The following is a 20,020-nucleotide window of genomic DNA, read 5'->3' on the forward strand; positions in this document are numbered from 1 at the left end:
AACACTGGTCCTGGTAGTGATTCCTGGGGAACACCACTGAACACCTCCCTCCAGTCCAAAAAACAATCATTCACCACTACTCTCTGTTTCCTGTTACTTATCCAATTCTGTATCCATGTTGATACTGCCCCCTTTATTCCATGGGCTTCAATCTTGATGACAAACCTATTATGCGGCAGTTCAGCAAACGTTTTTTGAAAGTCCATATACTTTCAAAAAACACGGATTGCAGCGGTTCAAGAAGGTGGCTCACCACCACCTTCACAAGGGCAATTAGGGACAGGCAATAAATGCTGGCCTTGCCAGTGTCGCCAACATCCCATGAACGAATAAAAAAAAAATACACCGCATCGACTGCATTGCCCTCATCTACCCTCTCTGTTACCTCATCAAGAAACTCTACCATGTTAATTAAACATGATTTGCGTTTAATAAATCCATGCTGACTTTCCCTAATCAATCCACACTTGTCCAAGTGACTACTAATTCTGTCCCGGATTATCGTTTCTAAAAATTTCCCCACCACCGAGGTTAAACTGACTGGCCTGTAATTGCTGGATTTATCCTTACACCCTTTTTTCAACAAGGGTGTAACATTTGTAATTCTCCAGTCCTCTGGCACCACCCCCGTATCTAAGGATGTTTGGAAGATTATGGCCAGTATCTCCATCATTTCCACCCTTACTTCCCTCAGCAACCTAGGGTGCTTCCCATCTGGACTGGGAGACTTATCTACTTTGAGTACAGCTAGCCTTTCTAGTACCTTCACTTCATCGATTTTTAGCCCATCCAGTATCTCAACTATATCTTCCTTTACTGAGACTCTGGCAGCATCTTCTTCCTTGGTAAAGACAGATTCAAATACTCATTTAGTACCTTGGCCTTGCCCTCTGCCTCCATGAGTAGATCTTCTTTTTGTTCCCTAATCAGCCCGACCCCTCCTCTTACTGTATATACCTTTAGAAGATGTTTGGATTCCCTTTTATGTTGGCCGCCAGTCTATTCTCATACTCTCTTTTTGCTCCTCTTATTTCCTTTCTCACTTCCCCTCTGAACTTTCTAAACTCAGCCTGGTTCTCACTTGTGTTATCAACTGACATCTGTCATACGCCCCTTTTTTCTGCTTCATCTTACTCTCTATCTCTTTTGTCATCCAGGGAGCTCTGGCTTTAGTTGCCCTACTTTTCCCCCTCTTAGGAATGTACCTAGACTGAACCTGAAGCATCTCCTCTTTAAGGGCCACCCATTGTTCAATAACAGTTTTGCCTTTGTCCAATTTTGATTCCAATTTACCCGGGCCAGATCTGTTATCATCCCACTGAAATTGGCCCTCCTCCAATTGAATATTTTTTTCTTTAGATTGTTCCATGTCCTTTTCCATAGCTATTCTAAACCTTATGATACTATGATTGCTGTTCCGTAAATATTCCCACTGACACTTGCACCACTTGGCCCACCTCATTCCCCAGAACCAAATCCAGCAATGCCTCCTTTCTCATTGGGCTGGAAATGTACTGGTCAAGAAAGTTCTCCTCAACACATGTCAAAAATTCCTCCCCCTCTTTGCCCTTTATATTATTACTATCCCAGTCTATATTAGGATAGCTGAAGTCCACTGTTAGCACTACTCTATGACTTTTGCACCTTGCTGTAATTTCCCTAGTTGGTGGCCTATAGAATACACCCAGTAGTGTAATGGCACCTCTTTTATTTCTTAACTCTAACCAAATAGATTCTGTCCTTGACCCCTCCAGGACATCCTCCCTCTCTAGCACTGCAATATTCTCCTTAATCAATACTGCCACCCCCCCACCACCACCCCCCCCCCCACCTCCTTTCCTTCCTTCTATATCTTTCCTGAACACCTTGCATCCAGGAATATTTAGTACCCAATCCTGCCCTTTTTTGAGCCAGGTCTCTGTTATCGCCACAACATCGTATTCCCATGTGGCCATTTGCGCCTTCAGCTCACCAACCTTGTTTATCACACTTCGTGTGTTTACACACATGCACTGCAAATCAGTCCTAGACTTTCTTTTACTCTCTCTTAGTCTGATCCCACCTAATATCATAATATTTCTTATCCTAATGCTATCTTTCTCTTCCAATCCTTTGTGCACCTTGTTTGTCCTTTCCAAAGCTACATCCTGGTGCCCATCTCCCTGCCAAATTAGTTTAAACCCCCCCCCACAGCACTAGCGAACCTCTCCGTGAGGACATTCGTCCCAGCTCCGTTGAGGTGCGACCCATCCGGCCTGTACAGGTTCCACCTCCCCCAGATCCGGTCCCAATGCCCCAGGAATCTAAAGCCCTCCCTCCTGCACCATCTCTCCAGCCATGCATTAACATAAGAACATAAGAAATAGGAGCAGGAGTAGGCCAATCGGCCCCTCGAGCCTGCTCGGCCATTCAATAAGATCATGGCTGATCTGATCCTAATCTCAAATCTAAATTCATGTCCAATTTCCTGCCCGCTCCCCGTAACCCCTAATTCCCTTTACTTCTAGGAAACTGTCGATTTCTGTTTTAAATTTATTTAATGATGTAGCTTCCATAGCTTCCTGGGGCAGCAAATTCCACAGACCTACTACCCTCTGAGTGAAGAAGTTTCTCCTCATCTCAGTTTTGAAAGAGCAGCCCCTTATTCTAAGATTATGCCCCCTAGTTCTAGTTTCACCCATCCTTGGGAACATCCTTACCGCATCCACCCGATCAAGCCCCTTCACAATCTTATATGTTTCAATAAGATCGCCTCTCATTCTTCTGAACTCCAATGATTAGAGTCCCAATCTACTCAACCTCTCCTCATATGTCCGCCCCCTCATCCCCGGGATTAACCGAGTGAACCTTCTTTGTACTGCCTCGAGAGCAAGTATGTCTTTTCTTAAGTATGGAGACCAAAACTGTATGCAGTATTCCAGGTGCGGTCTCACCAATACCTTATATAACTGCAGCAATACCTCCCTGTTTTTATATTCTATCCCCCGAGCAATAAAAGCTAACATTCCATTGGCCTTCTTGATCACCTGCTGCACCTGCATACTAACCTTTTGATCTTCTTGCACTAGGACCCCCAGATCCCTTTGTACTGCAGTACTTTCCAGTTTCTCACCTTTAAGATAATAACTTGCTCTCTGATTTTTCCTGCCAAAGTGCATAACCTCACATTTTCCAATATTGTATTGCATCTGCCAAATCTCCGCCCACTCACCCAGTCTGTCTATAACCCCCTGTAGGTTTTTTATGTCCTCCTCACTCTCCACTTTCCCTCCCATCTTTGTATCATTTGCAAACTTTGATACGTTACACTCGGTCCCCTCCTCCAAATCGTTAATATAGATTGTAAAGAGTTGGGGACCCAGCACCGACCCCTGCGGAACACCACTGGCTACTGGTTGCCAGTCCGAGAATGAACCATTTATCCCAACTCTCTGCTTCCTGTTCGATAACCAATCCTCCACCCATGCCAGAATATTACCCCCAATCCAGTGATTCTTTATCTTGAGCAATAATCTTTTATGTGGCACCTTGTCGAATGCCTTCTGGAAGTCTAAATACACTACGTCCACTGGTTCCCCTTTATCCACCCTATACGTTATGTCCTCAAAGAACTCAAGCAAATTTGTCAGACATGACTTCCCCTTTGTAAAGCCATGCTGACTTTGTCCTATTAAATTATGTTTATCCAAATGTTCCGCTACTGTCTCCTTAATAATAGGTTCCAAAATTTTACCCACCACAGATGTTAGGCTAACTGGTCTATAATTTCCAGCCTTCTGCCTACTACCCTTTTTAAATAAGGGTGTTACATTAGCAGTTTTCCAATCTGCCGGGACCTTTGCCGAGTCCAGAGAATTTTGGAAAATTATTACCAAAGCATCCACAATCCCTACTGCCACTTCCCTCAAGACCCTCAGATGTAAGCCATCAGGTCCAGGGGATTTATCCGCCTTGAGTCCCATTATTTTACTGAGTACCAATTCCTTAGTGATTTTAATCGTATTTAGCTCCTCCCCCACTGGAGCCCCCTGTTTGTCCAGTGTTGGGATATTCTTAGTGTCCTCTACCGTAAAGACTGAAACAAAATATTTGTTCAGCATTTTTGCCATTTCCATGTTTCCCACCATTAATTTCCAGGTCTCATCCTCTAAGGGACCTACGTTTGCCTTAGCCACCCTTTTTCTTTTTATATAACTATAGAAACTCTTGCTATCTGTTTTTATATTTTTTGCTAATTTATTTTCATAATCTATCTTCCCTTTCTTAATCATTCATCTGCTCTATCCTCCTATTTCTATACTCGCTAGCGCGTGGCACCGGGAGTTATCTGGAGATTACTACCTTTGAGGTCCTGCTTTTTAATCTCTTTCCTAACTTCCTAAAATAGAGGTATAGAGTACAAAAACAAGGAAGTCATGATGAACCTTTATAAAACACTGGTTCAGCCACAACTGGAGTATTGTGTCCAGTTCAGGGCATCGCACTTTAGGAAGGATGTGAAGGCCTTAGAGAGGGTGCAGAATAGATTTACTAGAATGATTCCAGGGATGAGGGACTTTAGTTACGTGGATATACTGGAGAAGCTGGGGTTGTTCTTCTTGGAACAGAGAAGGTTGAGAGGAGATTTGATAGAGGTATTCAAAATCATGAAGGGTCTAGACAGAGTAGATAGAGAGAAACTGTTTCCACTGGCGGAAGGGTGAAGAACCAGAGCTCGTAGATTTAAGGTGATTGGCAAAAGAACCAAAGGTGACATGAGGAAAACCTTTTTTACACAGCGAGTGGTTATGATCTGGAATGCACTGCCCGAGGGAGTGATGGAGGCAGATTCAATCATGGCCTTCAAAAGGGAACTGGATAAGTATTTGAAAGGAAAAAATTTTCAGGGCTACGGGAAAGGGCGGGGTAGTGGGACTAGCTGGATTGCTCTTGCATCGAACTGGCACGGACTCGATAGGCCAAATGGCCTACTACCGTGCTGTAGACTTTCTATGATTTTATAATTCTATGATTCTAGGTTGGTCAAACATGACTGTCCCTTTTGAAATCTGTGCTGACTATTCTTTATTATATTTTCAGTTTCTAGATGTTTTTCTATTACATTTTTGAGTAAAGATTCCATTATCTTTCCTACCACCGATGTTAAGCTAATTGGTCTATAGTTCCCTGGACTGGTTCTAACTCCCTTTTTAAATATAGGAATCAAATTAACTGTCCGCCAGTCCTCTGGAACTATTCCCTTTTCTAATGATTTTTTATCATCTATGTAATAGTGCCTCTGCTATCCCTTCCCTAACTTCTGTTAACATGCATGGATGCAATCCATCTGGACCAAGGGTTTTATCCTCTCTAAGTTTGATTAGTATTCAATAAAGGGCTCAATAATAACGCAGAAGCGGGTTCTGAGCTGAGGATGGGGGCGATAGCGGGGGCGAAACCCGGAAGATGTTTCGGCGTGTTGGAATATCCGATTTCAATACAGATACCTAATTATAATTTTACTTCCGGGTTTCACCTCCTGGTGTCAGCGGGCCTGATATGAACCCACATGAAATGATCTCAACTCACCTATTTTAAGGTCCAATTAAAAGATGGAATTTGGAGGAGTTGTGAGGTTCTGTAAAGAGACAGGAAACATTCAAGATGGAGTCAGGATGTTCAAAGGCTCCACCCTGCTTTAACGATGCCTCGCTTAAGAAAATAAGAACATAAGAAATAAGAGCAGGAGTAGGCCATTCGGCCCCTCGAGCCTGCTCCAGCATTTAATAAGATCATGGCTGACCTTCGACCTCAACTCCACTTTCCCGCCCGATCCCCATATCCCTTGATTCCCCGAGAGTCCAAAAATCTATCTATCTCAGCCTTGAATACATTCAATGATTCAGCATCCGCAGCCCTCTGGGGTAGAGAATTCCAAAGATTCACAACCCTCTGAGTGAAGAAATTCCTCCTCATCTCAATGGCCGACCCTTTATCCTGAGACTATGCCCCCTAGTTCTAGACTCTCCAGCCAGGGGAAACAACCTCTCAGCATCTACCCTGTCAAGCCCTCTCATAATCTTACATGTTTTGATGAGATTACCTCTTATTCTTCTAAACTCCAAAGAGTATAAGCCCATTCTACTCAATCTCTCCTCATAGGACAACCCTCTCACCCCAGGACTTGATGTGCTCCTGGGTGTAGTAAGGAGCAGGAAGGAGATAATCTTCCCCAGCAACAGGAAGAAGAAACCTACTGCTGTCACAAAAAAGGCTTGTTTAGAGGTGGCTGAGGAGTTCAGCAACAGGAGTAATGTGCCCTGTACCTGGATCCAGTGCAGGAAGCAGTTTAATGATCTAACCAGTTCAGGAAAGGTGAGTACAGTGGCAATTCACCTACATCCTGTAGTGCACACCACCCTCCCCTCTCACTCTGTCTTGTCAAGCGTACTCCATTACATCACTCCTCACAGCCACTTAAGTTTGAAGAGCACCCATTGTTCACTTTCTATGCACTCTCCATTTATCCATCCGGCACTGCCACTCACTCTAATCCTTATGCAATGTGATGCATCTGCCTGATTGTCACCCTCACCTAATGCACTGCATTGATCGGGTGAAGACATGCCTTACAGACACTCATACAGACCCCCATTCCAGGAGAAGCGAGCACAAAACCCAAAGGAGAGGGAGAGGACTGGAGGCCCGCCACAGATAGTGCAGCTCACATCATCAGAGGAAGAGGACATGGAAATCAGTGGCATATTTGCGTCCCTGACCATTGGAGATGGAGAGATTAGGACATTGCAGCTGCCTGGTGATAGAATTAAATATCTTTGACCCACATCTCATGCAAGACTAAGTCATGTTGACTGGATTTCAGCAACGAGTGAAATATGATAATTGTAATTATTCTAAGCAGCAACATTTTTACATTGCCAGTACTAATTCAAATCCATCTCTTCTCTCCTCCAGGGCCTACAGGCGTAAAACAGCAGTCCGTGGACCTTCCTGACCGCGATTCCTCAGAGGACCTGATTCCTTCTGAGAGTGCCCCATCACAGGACGTATTACCAGGCACCAGCGTAGATACTCGCACTGGGGTCCTGTTAGACAGTTAGTTGGGTTCTCACCTGGTGAGTCACAGTTCACAAGTAAGCATGAGCAGACTGTGGTGGCAGGGACAGGTGTGGAGAGTCCGCGCCAAAGGGCGCGCTCCTCTCCAAGCTCTGTTGAGCTGGACACAGATGTGGAACCCTGGGGGCCATCGATGAAAAGCAGCATCATAGAGGGACAGCAGCAAATTTGTGAGGCAGTCATGCCAGGCACACTCTCCACAATAACAGAGAGGATGGAAGAGTCCAGCTCCAACATTAGTGGATTGATGTCTCAGGCCATTGTGAGGATGTCTTCCATGGATAGAGTGGCTTCCTCCGTGGAACTTCAATCACAGCAGTCAAATGAGTCTATATAGGCCGTGGCCACGGCTGTGCAGACTTTGAAATGCCAACATGTCTACTACCTTAAACAGACAGACAGATACCTTAGCCGTGGCCTTTCAAGGCGTCACTGATCTGCACCAAGCTGCTCCCCTGCAGAGTGGAAGGAGTGACGTGCCACTGTCCAGGAGAGGGATGATGGCGTAAGGGGACATGGAAGTGGGGACTCCACTCAAAGTGCTCCCACGTCTCACCCGTTGCCCCTCCCTCAACCAGTACCCGACATGCTGCCTCCTCTCCTGATGGCCGAGTCTGCCCCAGCACGGGTGCAGGTGTAGCAGTCTTTGGTGGGCCCACACCCAGAGGTCGTCGGTCAAGAGCATCTCAACAGTTAGGGCAGGGATTTGAGCAGCCTGCCTCTACTTCTGCTGAAGCCACAGGGGTTGCACCATGTAGGAGCAATAGGTGAAGGAAAAGGAAAACATTGTAATTCACCAAGGATATGCACATGGGTGTTTGTGAAAATGTTATGTTATTAAGTTTCCTTTTTTAATAACCTCACATAAAATGTATTAATTTGGACCACTTCCCTGTGTTGCCCAGTCTTGTGTGCCAGGTATCAACTCACCTTTTCAGTTGCTTGGTGATGAATGTGAAGGCATGAATTGACGGGATCAATTGGTGGATGTGCAATGGGCGGATGGTTGGTTACCGGACTGCTTTATGTCAGTGGGGGGTGTGGGGCGGGGGGTGAGAAGAGGGGCCGGGGGATGTGATAGTTACTTTGATCCAGTGTGAGTGACTAACTGAACCTTCTAGCTATTAGGGCATCCCGAGAAACAATGTGAAAGGCTGGTCTGGCTTTGGGTGCCCCATCTTCATCTTCCTCCTCTTCTTCTTTGCTGGAATCGTCATCAGGTGATGAGTGATGAGCGCCTTGTTCCTGCAAAACGCAGCACACCACGATTATCCTAGAGACCCTCGCTGATGAGTACTGAAGGGAGCCTCCAGACCTGTCCAGGCACCTGAAATGCATCTTGACCATGCTGATGGCTTGCTCGATGACACATTTGGTTGTCACATGACTGTCGTTGTACCGCTCTTGGTGTTCATTGGTGGGGTTCCACTGAGGTTTGCAGGAGTTATCCTTTGTCGCCCAGCAGCCACCCCTTAAAGGTGGTTCCAGGTACGAACAGGTCGGGGATGTTGGACTGCTGCAGGATGAAAACATCATGGCAGTTCCCAGGGAATCTGGCGCAGACCTGCATGAACCTTTTCTTGTGGTTGCACAGCAGCTGAACACTGATGGAATGAAATCCCTTGCGGTTGAAAAATGCTCCTGGTTGATCTGGTAATGCTCAGATAGCCACGTGTGTGGGAAGCCAGCCAGAGACACGAATCTGAATGCCTGCTCATTCTGGCTATTCTCATCACAGGGGAAGTTTACATAACTCGCAGCCCTGACAATCAATCCATCTGTCACCTGTCTTTTGCATTTATGCGCAGCCGACTGAGAGACCCTCGAAGTGTCTCCGGTAGCACCTTGAGCAACTGAGGGCAGTGGTGACTTTCACAACGACTGGTAATGCATGGCCAGCAGGGAGCAGCTCTTCATTTAGGAGGCTGCAGATGTCTGCGACCACCTGACGTGACAATCTCAGCCTCCAGAACCTCTCTTCAGAGAGTTCAAGGAATCTGAGCTTCTGCCTGTACACTCTGTTAAGTGGGTAATGCCTCCTACGAACTCAGCCCCTCTTTTGTTCCCCTCTCTGTTGTTCTCCTCTCTGTTGCTCCCCTCTCTGGTGTCCATCGCTTTGTTGCTCTCCTCTCTGTTGCTCTCCTCTCTGTTGCTCCCCTCTCTGGTGTCCATCGCTTTGTTGCTCTCCTCTCTGTTGTTCTCCTCTCTGGTGTCCATCGCTTTGTTGTTCTCCTCTCTGTTGTTCTCCCCTCTGTTGCTCTCCTCTCTGCTGTTCTCCTCTCTGCTGTTCTCCTCTCTGTTGCTCTCCTCTCTGTTGCTCCCCTCTCTGTTGCTCCCCTCTCTGTTGCTCCCCTCTCTGTTGCTCTCCTCTCTGTTGTCCACCTACAGCTCACACCACATTACAACCTTGCTGCTGTGGATGGTGATCGTCTTCCTCATCCAAAATCCAATCTAAAGCAGCCATGGTGCCTCCCATCCTATTATTCTCAGTGTGAAAATCTCCAAACTTTACCAATACATCTGTCACCACAAGAACTCTCAGCAACCCGTTTACCAGAGGGAACTGAGAAAACAGCTGTGAGCACTGAGCCTTTATTCATTTCGGGACACCTGGCCTTTAACCAGCCCCATGAAGTGCCGTTTAATCTCACCTCTGTTTCACTGTCAAATTAACCCGTGCTCGAGGCATTAATTTCAAATTGCTGCCAAAATCTCATGAAAGGACCCTCATTAACATATTATAATGAGGCACCCGCCCCTCGAGAGCAGGTTACTCGGCCACAATCAAACCCGTCTCCGTTAAAAACAGATGTAGGCGCGTTGGAGGCAGGGTGAGGTCAGGTTTCAGATTTGTGAAATTTTACCTACCCCCCTCCCTCCGCCACTGTCCCGCCCATTGTAGGGGTTTAAAATTTCCCCTAATAGTTCAGAAAATTTCAATGGCGGGATGTGACAAGTGGTATTCCCCAGGATTCCGTACTAGGGTCTCAGCTTTTTACCTTATATATCAATGATATGGATGAAAAAATAGAGAGTTGTATATTCACATTTGCAAAAGACAGCAAGTTAGGAGGCACAGTGAATTCTGTAGATTACATAGAATGTACAGGCCTTTCGGCCCAACAGGTCCATGCCTGTGTTTATGCTCCACGTGAGCCTCCTCCCACCTTACTTCATCTAACCCTATCAGTATATCTTTCTATTACTTGGTAGCAGGGACATAAACAGATTAGGCGAGTGGGCAAAACTGTGGTAGATGGCGTTTAATGTGAGATCATTCACACTGGATCCAAGAAAGACAAATTAAAATATTTTCTTAATGGTGAGAGACTAGGACTGGCGTAGGAGCAAAAGGATTTGGATGTGTAGATACACAAATCATTAAACGCTAGTGGACATGTACAAAGAGCAATCAAAATGGGTTATGGATTGTTGGCCTTTATCTCAAGGGGATTGGAATACAAAGGGGAGGAAATTATGCTTCAGTTGTATCGAGCCTTGGTCAGACCCCATCTGGAATACTGCGTTCAGCTTTGTACAGCGCAGATTTACCAAAATAATACTGGGTCTTAAAGGGTTAAATTATGAGGACAGGTTGCATTAACTTGGCTTTTATTCCCTTGAGTTTAGATGGTTGAGGGATGATCTAATTGATGTGTTTAAAATGATAACGGGACTCGATAGGGTAGATACAGAAAAACTATTCCCTCTAGTGGGGGAATTCAGAACAAGGGGGCACAATCTTAAAATCAGAGCTCGGCCATTCAGGAGTAAAATCAGGACGCACTTTTTATCACAAAGGGTAGTGGATATCTGGAATTCACTCCCCCAAAAGGCTGTGGATGCTGGGTCAATTGAAATTTTTAAGATTGAGATCAATAGATTTTTATTAGGTAAGGGTATCAAGAGCTATGGTGGGTAACAATAGTTGAGGGACAGATCAACCATGATCTAATTCAGTGGACGGAACAGGCTTGAGGGGCTGAATGGCCTACTCCACCTGTGTTCCCATGTTCACACTAGTAGGGATATCAATGATTACTGTTGCTAAGGTAAAATATGCTTGAGTATCTACATCTTTTCCTACTGTAAATGTGATGCGCTCACAAAATAAAGCCCAGAAGGCCAATTAGTATTATTGTTCAAACAATTCCTATATAAATAGGTACATTTTGGTCGGCAGAATAAGGAGGTCACATACTCCTTGGAAAATAAGAGTCTAAATGGGGCAAAGCAGCAGAGGGATCTGGGGGTACAGATACACAAATCACTAAAAGTAGCAACACAGGTTAATAAGGCCATAAAAAAGCAAACAAAGCACTGGGGTTCATTTCTAAAGGGATAGAATTGAAAAGCAGGGAAGTTATGTTAAACTTGTATAGAACCTTGGTTAGACCATACTTGGAATACTGTGAACAGTTCTGGTCTCCATATTATAAAAAAGATATAGAGGCACTGGAGAAGGTGCAAAAAAGATTTACTAGGATGATACCAAAAGTGAGAGATTATACCTATCAGGAAAGATTGAACAGGCTGGGGCTTTTTTCTCCAGAAAAGAGAAGACTGAGGGGTGGCCTGATAGAGGTCTTTAAGATTATGAAAGGGTTTGATAGGGTAAACGTAGAAAAGATGTTTCCACTTGCGGGGGTGACCAGTACTAGGGGCCATAAATATAAGATAGTCACTAATAAATCCATTAGGGAATTCAGGAGAAACCTCTTTACGCAGAGAGTGGTTAGAATGTGGAACTCACTACCACATGGAGTAGTTGAGGTGACTAGCACAGATGCATTTAAGGGGAAGCTTGATAAACACATGAGGAAGAAAGGAATAGAAGGATACGTTGATAGGGTTAGATGAAGAATGGTGGGGGGAGGCTCTTGTGGAGCATAAACACCAGCATGGATCTGTTGGGCCAAATGGCCTGTTTCTGTGGTATCTATTCTAGGTAATTCTATGTATATAGCCGAAAGGTTCCTTTTTACCCAATCCGGCAATGCCTTGATTTTAAAATTCTCATTCTTGTTTTCAAATCCCTTCATGGCATTGGCCCTCCCTATCTCTGTAATATCCTCCAGCTATACAACCCTCTGAGATCTCTGCACTCCTCCAATTCTTGCCTCTTGCGCATCCCCGATTTTCATCGCTCCACCATTGGCGGCCGTACCTTCAGCTGCCTAGGCCCTAAGGTCTGAAATTCCCTCCCTAAACCTCTCCGCCTCTCTACCTCTCTCTCCTCCTTTAAGATGCTTCTTAAAACCTACCTCTTTGACCAAGCTTTGGGTCATCTGTCCTAATATCTCCTTATGTGGCTCGGTGTCAAATTTTGTTTGATTACGCTCCTGTGAAGCGCCTTGGGACGTTTTACTACGTTAAAAGTGCTATATAAATGCAAATTGTTGTTGTTATTATTTACTTGATAGTAATAGGCTACTACATAGGAAATCATATCAATGCCAGATAAAATATAGACTTTAGGGTGGCCAAAAAATCCGAATGGATGTTGATGAATAATAGGATTTCCACCTCCAGCTGGGTCAAAGAATGTTTTGTTTAGGTTTCGGTTGGTTAATAATATGGTAATTCCTTCAGCAAGTACAGGGAGGGAGAGCAGCAGAATGGCAGTTACAAGCACTGAAAGAAAGAAAGACTTGCATTCATATCGCTCCTTTCACAACCTCAGGATGCCCCAAAGCACTTTACAGCCAATTAAATACTTTTGAAGTGTAGTCACTTTTGCAATATAAGAAGCACAGCAGCCAATTTGTGCACAGCAAAGTCCCACACACAGCAATGTGGTAATAACCAGAGGACCTGTTCTAGTGATGTTGGTTGAGGGATAAATATTGGCCAAGACACCAGGGAGAACTCGTCTGCTCTTCTTCGAAATAGTGTTGTGAGATCTTTTACATCCACCCGAGAGGGCGGACGGGGCCTCGATTTGACATCTCATCCAAAAGACAGCAGGTCCAGTACAGCGCTCCCTCAGTACTGCGCTGAAGTGTCAGCCTAGGTTCTGTGCTCAGTGTGGGACTTGAACCTTCATTAACTCAAAGGCAAAGAATTCTACCAACTGAGCCACTGCTGACCAGACAAAAAAACACCGGGAAATAGTTTGTGGTTTCATAGAAATAATGTTTGGACAAAACTGAATAGAAGCCAAGACAGAGGAAACACCAGCTAAGTGAGGTGAGAAAATAGTAAAATCTACGGATGCTCCATCGTGAGCAAGAGGAGGGTAAACATTTCAGCCAGACCCTGCTCTAATGTCTACTCCGGCAGGAGCCAGAAGTAATAAAAAGGAAGGTGGAAGAAGTCAAAAGCTTATGTTGTTTATTTGTGGAAAGGCAATGTCTGGAGCTTCAATTATTAAGGGTGTTACTCAATTGCCAAATCCACCAATTATAACAGGCATGACTATCAAAAGATTATTATGAAAGCGTGAGCAGTTACAATCACGATATACATTTGATCATCTGCTAGAAGTGCTCCTGGTTGACTTCATTCAGCACGGATCAGCAGGCTCAGGGCCGTGCCCACTTCCCACCCAAAGATCAAATAGAGGGTGCCGATATCTTTAGATAAAACAAACATGAATGTTCTTAATTGCTTCTCGGAGCTCCCGCTCAACACTATTGTCTAGCCGCAGATGCAGTGCTTCCGGCCCACATGCTGTTGCTAAAACTGATTGTAAATCATTTATTCAGGCATTGGAAAAATGTTTCAAGGAAATTGAAATTGGAGCAATAAATCACGCCAATGTAGCATCACCAAGGGCGCACGAGTGCCATTATTTTCAAGCCTATATGGCAGGAAATTCGCAATCGCCATTGATTTTATTGGGGGGCAGAGTTATGATAATTAACTCCTCACCGTTCTACGGCGAGAGTAACTGCGGATTGGTGCCAAAGACCCAGGAAGTTATGCTGTGGCGCAAGTAATGGCGTGAGTCACCTACTCTATAATTTCCTCTTTCTTTTGCACCATTCAAAGGACCCTAAGACATAGATAATGGTGCAAGTCTCCAGGAAATTCTGAGTCTATGTCAGTGTTCAAGATTAGATTGGATAGAAGGATAAAGGAAAAGGGGGTGAAGGGTTATGGGAATAGGGCGGAAAAATGCGATTAGGACTATTTGTTTGCGTGGAGGGTACCGACACGGACTGGTTGGGCCGAGTGGCCTGTTTCCGTGTTGTAACTTCTACCTCAGTTCGTCCTATATTATACATCTTAGTAATTGGCTTTGTGAATTCATATTATCATTGGCCCAGAATTTGCTGGAATGGAGCGCGCCCTGTGAGTTGGATTTTTTTTCCTCACCTTTCAGCTCGAAAAACTTTTGTGCCTCAAATTGCTGGAAGTGTGAGCTGATAACGGTGCAGCGAGATATCCTGGACCAGGGTGAACGATGGGACCAACAGTCTATCACCTTAACCAGTGAGATTCAAGGATAGAGAAAGAAACAGGAACAACGGAGAAGGAAATAGGTTGAATTAGAGTCAAATTAGGTACAGAAAGAAAAATAAAGTGGGGAAGAAAGGTTGGATTAAGAGAGAGAGAGACAAAAGAGACAGAAAGGAAAAGTAAGAAAAAAATTAAAAATGCAAAAAAAACCTCTCGGAACATAGGAACATAGGAACAGGAGTAGGCCATTCAGCCCCTTGTGCCTGCTCTGCCATTTGATAAGATCATGGCTGACCTGTGATCTAACTCCATATACCTGCCTTTGGCCCATATCCCTTAATACCTTTGGTTGCCAAAAAGATATCTATCTCAGATTTAAGTTTAGCAATTGAGCTAGTATCAATTGCCATTTGCGGAAGAGAGTTCCAAACTTCTACCACCCTTTGTGTGTAGAAATGTTTTCTAATCTCGCTCCTGAAATGTCTGGCTCTAATTTTTAGACTGTGCCCCCTACTCCTAAAATCCCCAACCAGCGGAAATAGTTTCTCTCTATCCACCCTATCTGTTCCCCTTAATCTTATAAACTTCGATCAGATCACCCTTTAACCTTCGAAACTCTAGAGAATACAACCCCAATTTGTGTAATCTCTCCTCGTAACTTAACCCTTGAAGTCCGGGTATCATTCTAGTAAACCTACGCTGCACTCCCTCCAAGGCCAATATGTCCTTCCGAAGGTGCGGTGCCCAGAACTGCTCACAGTACTCCAGGTGCGGTTTAACCAGGGTTTTGTATAGCTGCAGCATCACTTCTGCCCCCTTGTACTCTAGTCCTCTAGATATAAAGGCCAACATTCCATTTGCCTTCTTGGTTATTTTCTGCACCTGTTCATGACACGTCAATGATCTATGTACCTGAACCCCTAAGTCCCTTTGGACATCCACTGTTTTTAACTTTTTACCATTTAGAAAGTACCCTGTTCTATCCTTTTTTGATCCAAAGTGGATGACCTCACATTTGTCTACATTGAATTCCATTTGCCACAGTTTTGCCCATTCACCTAATCTATCAATATCAATTTACTACCTGCAGGAGTGAGACTCCACAGTTTCAATTGTTCCCTTTCTGGGCCGCCGAGGTTGAGTGACATTGCGGGAACATAAATCTAGTCATTGAAAGGTTGCTTACGTCATTAAATACCAGCCCTAACTTTCTGCAACAAGTTTAATTCGTATTTACGGCGCAAATCCAGCAATTTCTTGAAACTCACGGGGCGACTGATCTCGTTTTTGCGAGGCGAACGGCAGAGTGGCGCAAATCGTCCAGCAATTTGTGGCGATTCGCAACTCATGGCATACCTCCTCCTCGCCACAATTTGCTTTAGAAACATAGAAAATAGGGGCAGGAGTAGGCCATTCGGCCCTTCGAGCCTGCTCCGCCATTCAATATGATCATGGCTGATCCTCTATCTCAATACCATATTCCCGCTCTCTCCCCATACCCTTGATGCCTTTATTTACATATTCATAAGGGCGCCTCTAATGTGCTGTTATTTTCCCAGCAAATCTTGGGCTAATATGACAAATGATTGCGTAGAATAACATTGCAAATTTTAGTGCAACACCCCAGTGTTCTTATTTATAATTAATATGAATGAAGTGTATCTTTCCACAAACTATTATTTTCCTGCACCTACAGCGGATTTTCGGCTGGAAACATTTGACTTGTATCTTCTTTTTGGATGAAGTTCGGATCAAAGTTGATATCTGAGTGAGACATCTTTAGATCATGGCTATTTATAGTAACAATAACAAAGCAATATTATTTTTAAGTAGCTACTTCAGTATCATGCCACGGCCTAATCTTAGGTCTTACCTTTAGAACAGTAGCTCTTTATGGCTAATTGTTGATGTTTTGAAATCGGCTGACAAGAGCCAACACATGAGGAGAAGTGCAGTTTAAAAAATATATATTGAATTACTTATCATTAAACAGCAACATCTGCTTCAGCTCTCACAGATCCGAAAACCCAATATTATGCAAAAGTATAATATTACGGTTCATTTGCACCCCTGTTTGTAGTCCCTCTCAAACGAGGATTTAACCCTTGGGTTCTTTCAGAGAGCAAGAAATTATTTTATTTTTCTTCCTGACATGTTACTCTGTCAGATCAGCATTTTCCACTTCTCCCATGGATAACATATTGCTCCCATGGATAACAATATAGCGTATATAAATGTTAGTGGTCTAGATGTCAGCAGGTCCTTTCGGGACCCCATGATTCGGACCAAACTCAATGACCTACTCCTGTTTTTAAGTTCCTATGAAGCTGACACAGCCTTTGTGTAAGTGATACCCAAATGCCTAGAGATTGCAAGAATTCCTAGGCAAGAGGGCTCCTCTCTTTTTGTACCCTGGGGTTGCTCGGCTATTTCATCAGATGTATGCCGATGAATTGCTCTCCTCTGGCTTGAAGCAGACAGTGTCTGTCAGTCAAGTGATATATAAAAATACTGGAGCACACAACATGGGATCAAAAGCTTATTCTAGAAGTCTTCGACTTGAAACGTTAACTCTGTTCCTTTCTCCACAAGTGTTTTAGCAATGTTGTTTGAGGGATAAATATTGGCTGGGACACCAGGGAGAACGCCTCTGCTCTTCTTCAAAATAGTGTAATTGTATCTTTCGCATCCACCTGAGAGAGCTGACAGGGCCTCAGTTTAATGTTTCATCTGAAAGACAGCACCTCCAACAGTGAGGCACTGCCTCACTTGCTGAGCTTCTCCAGCATTTTCTGTTTTTATTTCAGATTTCCAGCATCCACAGTATTTTGCTTTTGATTTTGTTCTAGTTCTCTTAACATTTCATATAGCCCCAGTTTTCCTCAAATTGATGCCTGCTAACTTGCTAATTCTCTATTTATCTCTCTCCATTAATTCCTGATTACTAAAGGTCACATTCCATATCGTTCTAGGTTAATTTTAATTAAATACTTTTCACCCAGATTTCACAGACTGTGCTTTTCTACTTTTACAGGCCACCTCACACATTCCTTTTCCAGTCTGGAGATCTGCAGTTTTGAGTTCAATTTTTACTGATTACTTTTCTGTGATGGTTTTTCTTTCAGGTCAAATATAAAAAATACAGATAATGTGCAACTGATTCATCTTGGAGCAGATTTTCAATTTAATGGCTTGTTCCTAGATATCTGCAACAATGTTCATAAATTTACATGATATTTCTCGTGCATGCCTTAACTGTTAAGATCATCGGTGCCTTTTGATCACTGTCAGACCTCCAACCCCATTTTCTGGCCTACTCATGACTGCATCCTTTACTGAATAAGTGTCAACCGTGGTTCAGTGGTAGCACTCTTGCCTCTGAGTCAGACAGTGGTGAGTTCAAGTCCCATTCCACAGACTTGAGCATAAAAACTAGGCTGGCAGTACCTCACTGTTGGAGGTGCTGTCTTTCAGATGAAACATTAAACTGAGGCCCTGTCAGCTCTCTCAGGTGGATGGGAAAGATACAATTGCACTATTTTGAAGAAGAGCAGAGGCGTTCTTCCTGGTGTCCCAGCCAATATTTATCCCTCAAACAACATTGCTAAAACAGATTATCTGGTCATTGCTACTGTGGGATCTTGCTGTGCGCAGATTGGCTGCCACATTTCCTACATTGCAGCAATGACCACATTTCAAAAGTACTTCATTGGTTGTAAAGCACTTTGGGATGTCCTGAGGTTGTGAAAGGTGTTACATAAGTACAAGTTCTTTCTTAAAATAAATGTTATTGTGAATTGTGTGCTCATCATGGTAAGAGGTTGTTAGTGCTGTAGAAATGAAGCCTTTCCCCTTTCAGGCACCCAGGGTCAGCATCAGTTCAATTCCAGATACAGCACGTTTAGATTCAAGATATAACTTTTTTTATTCATTCATGGGATGTGCGCTTTGCTGGCAAGGCCAGCATTGATTGCCCATCCCTAATTGCCGTTGAGAATTGTAAACAATTTTACAACACCAAGTTATAGTCCAGCAATTTTATTTTAAATTCACAAGCTTTCGGAGATTTTCTCCTTCCTCAGGCAAATGTTTCAAGATCTCCTTGAAGCCTACGCATTTATACATATTGAACAATAATACATGGTGTTTACAGACTGCCCCTGCAACTGCCCGTTGCCAAGGCAATCACCGTGTTCAGACAGAGAGGTGTTACCTGCAGAACCTCCGAATACACATTCAACAAAAAAACAAACAGGGAAAAAAAACAGAGAAAAAAAAACACAGAGAGAGGCAGAAACATCCGGAAGGCAGAGAGAGCCAGCAAATGACCCATTATATTAAAAACAGATAACATTTGTTCGCTGGTGGGGTAACGTGTAGCGTGACATGAACCCAAGATCCCGGTTGAGGCCGTCCTCATGGGTGCGGAACTTGGCTATCAATTTCTGCTCGACGATTTTGCGTTGTCGTGTGTCTCGAAGGCCGCCTTGGAGTACGCTTACCCGAAGGTCGGTGGATGAATGTCCATGACTGCTGAAGTGTTCCCCGACTGGGAGGGAACCCTCCTGTTTGGCGATTGTTGCGCGGTGTCCGTTCATCCGTTGTCGCAGCGTCTGCATGGTCTCGCCAATGTACCATGCTCTGGGGCATCCTTTCCTGCAACGTATGAGGTAGACAACGTTGGCTGAGTCACAGGAGTATGAACCATGCACCTGGTGGGTGGTGTCATCTCGTGTGATGGTGGTATCTGTGTCGATGATCTGGCATGTCTTGCAGAGGTTACCGTGGCAGGGTTGTGTGGCGTCGTGGACGCTGTTCTCTTGAAAGCTAGGTAGTTTGCTGCGAACGATGGTCTGTTTGAGGTTGGGTGGCTGTTTAAAGGCGAGTAGTGGAGGTGTGGGGATGGCCATAGCGAGGTGTTTGTCCTCATTGATGACATGTTGAAGGCTGCGGAGAACATGGCGTAGTTTCTCCGCTCCGGGGAAGTACTGGACGACAAAGGGTACTCTGTTGGTTGCGTCCCGTGTTAGTCTCCTGAGGAGGTCTATGCGATTTTTTGCTGTGGCCCGTCGGAACTGTCGATCGATGAGTCGAGCGTCATATCCCGTTCTTACTAGGGCGTCTTTCAGCGTCTGTAGGTGTCCATCGCGTTCCTCCTCGTCTGAGCAGACCCTGTGTATTCGTTGAGAAGATGGTGGTGAGCCGCCTTCTTGAACCGTTGCAGTCCGTGTGGTGACGGTTCTCCCACAGTGCTGTTAGGAAGGGAATTCCAGGATTTTGACCTAGCCCTAGCGACGATGAAGGAACGGCGATATATTTCCAAGTCAGGATGGTGTGTGACTTGGAGGGGAACGTACAGGTGGTGTTGTTCCCATGTGCCTGCTGTCCTTGTCCTTCTAGGTGGTAGAGGTCGCGGGTTTGGGAGAGGCTGTTGAAGAAGCCTTGACGAGTTGCTGCAGTGCATCCTGTGGATGGTACACACTGCAGCCACAGTGCACCG

The 20,020-nt window shown here is 44.5% G+C and overlaps 1 pseudogene; it reads right to left on the minus strand.

Annotated features, from left to right (window-relative positions):
* Nucleotides 1-8,220: 8,220 nt before the first annotated feature.
* LOC137299214 (cytochrome c oxidase subunit 1-like) lies at nt 8,221-19,707 on the minus strand (annotated as a pseudogene).
* Nucleotides 19,708-20,020: the final 313 nt, after the last annotated feature.

Source organism: Heptranchias perlo, chromosome 1 (assembly GCF_035084215.1).
Source record: "Heptranchias perlo isolate sHepPer1 chromosome 1, sHepPer1.hap1, whole genome shotgun sequence".
NCBI classification, from domain to species: Eukaryota; Metazoa; Chordata; class Chondrichthyes; order Hexanchiformes; family Hexanchidae; genus Heptranchias; species Heptranchias perlo.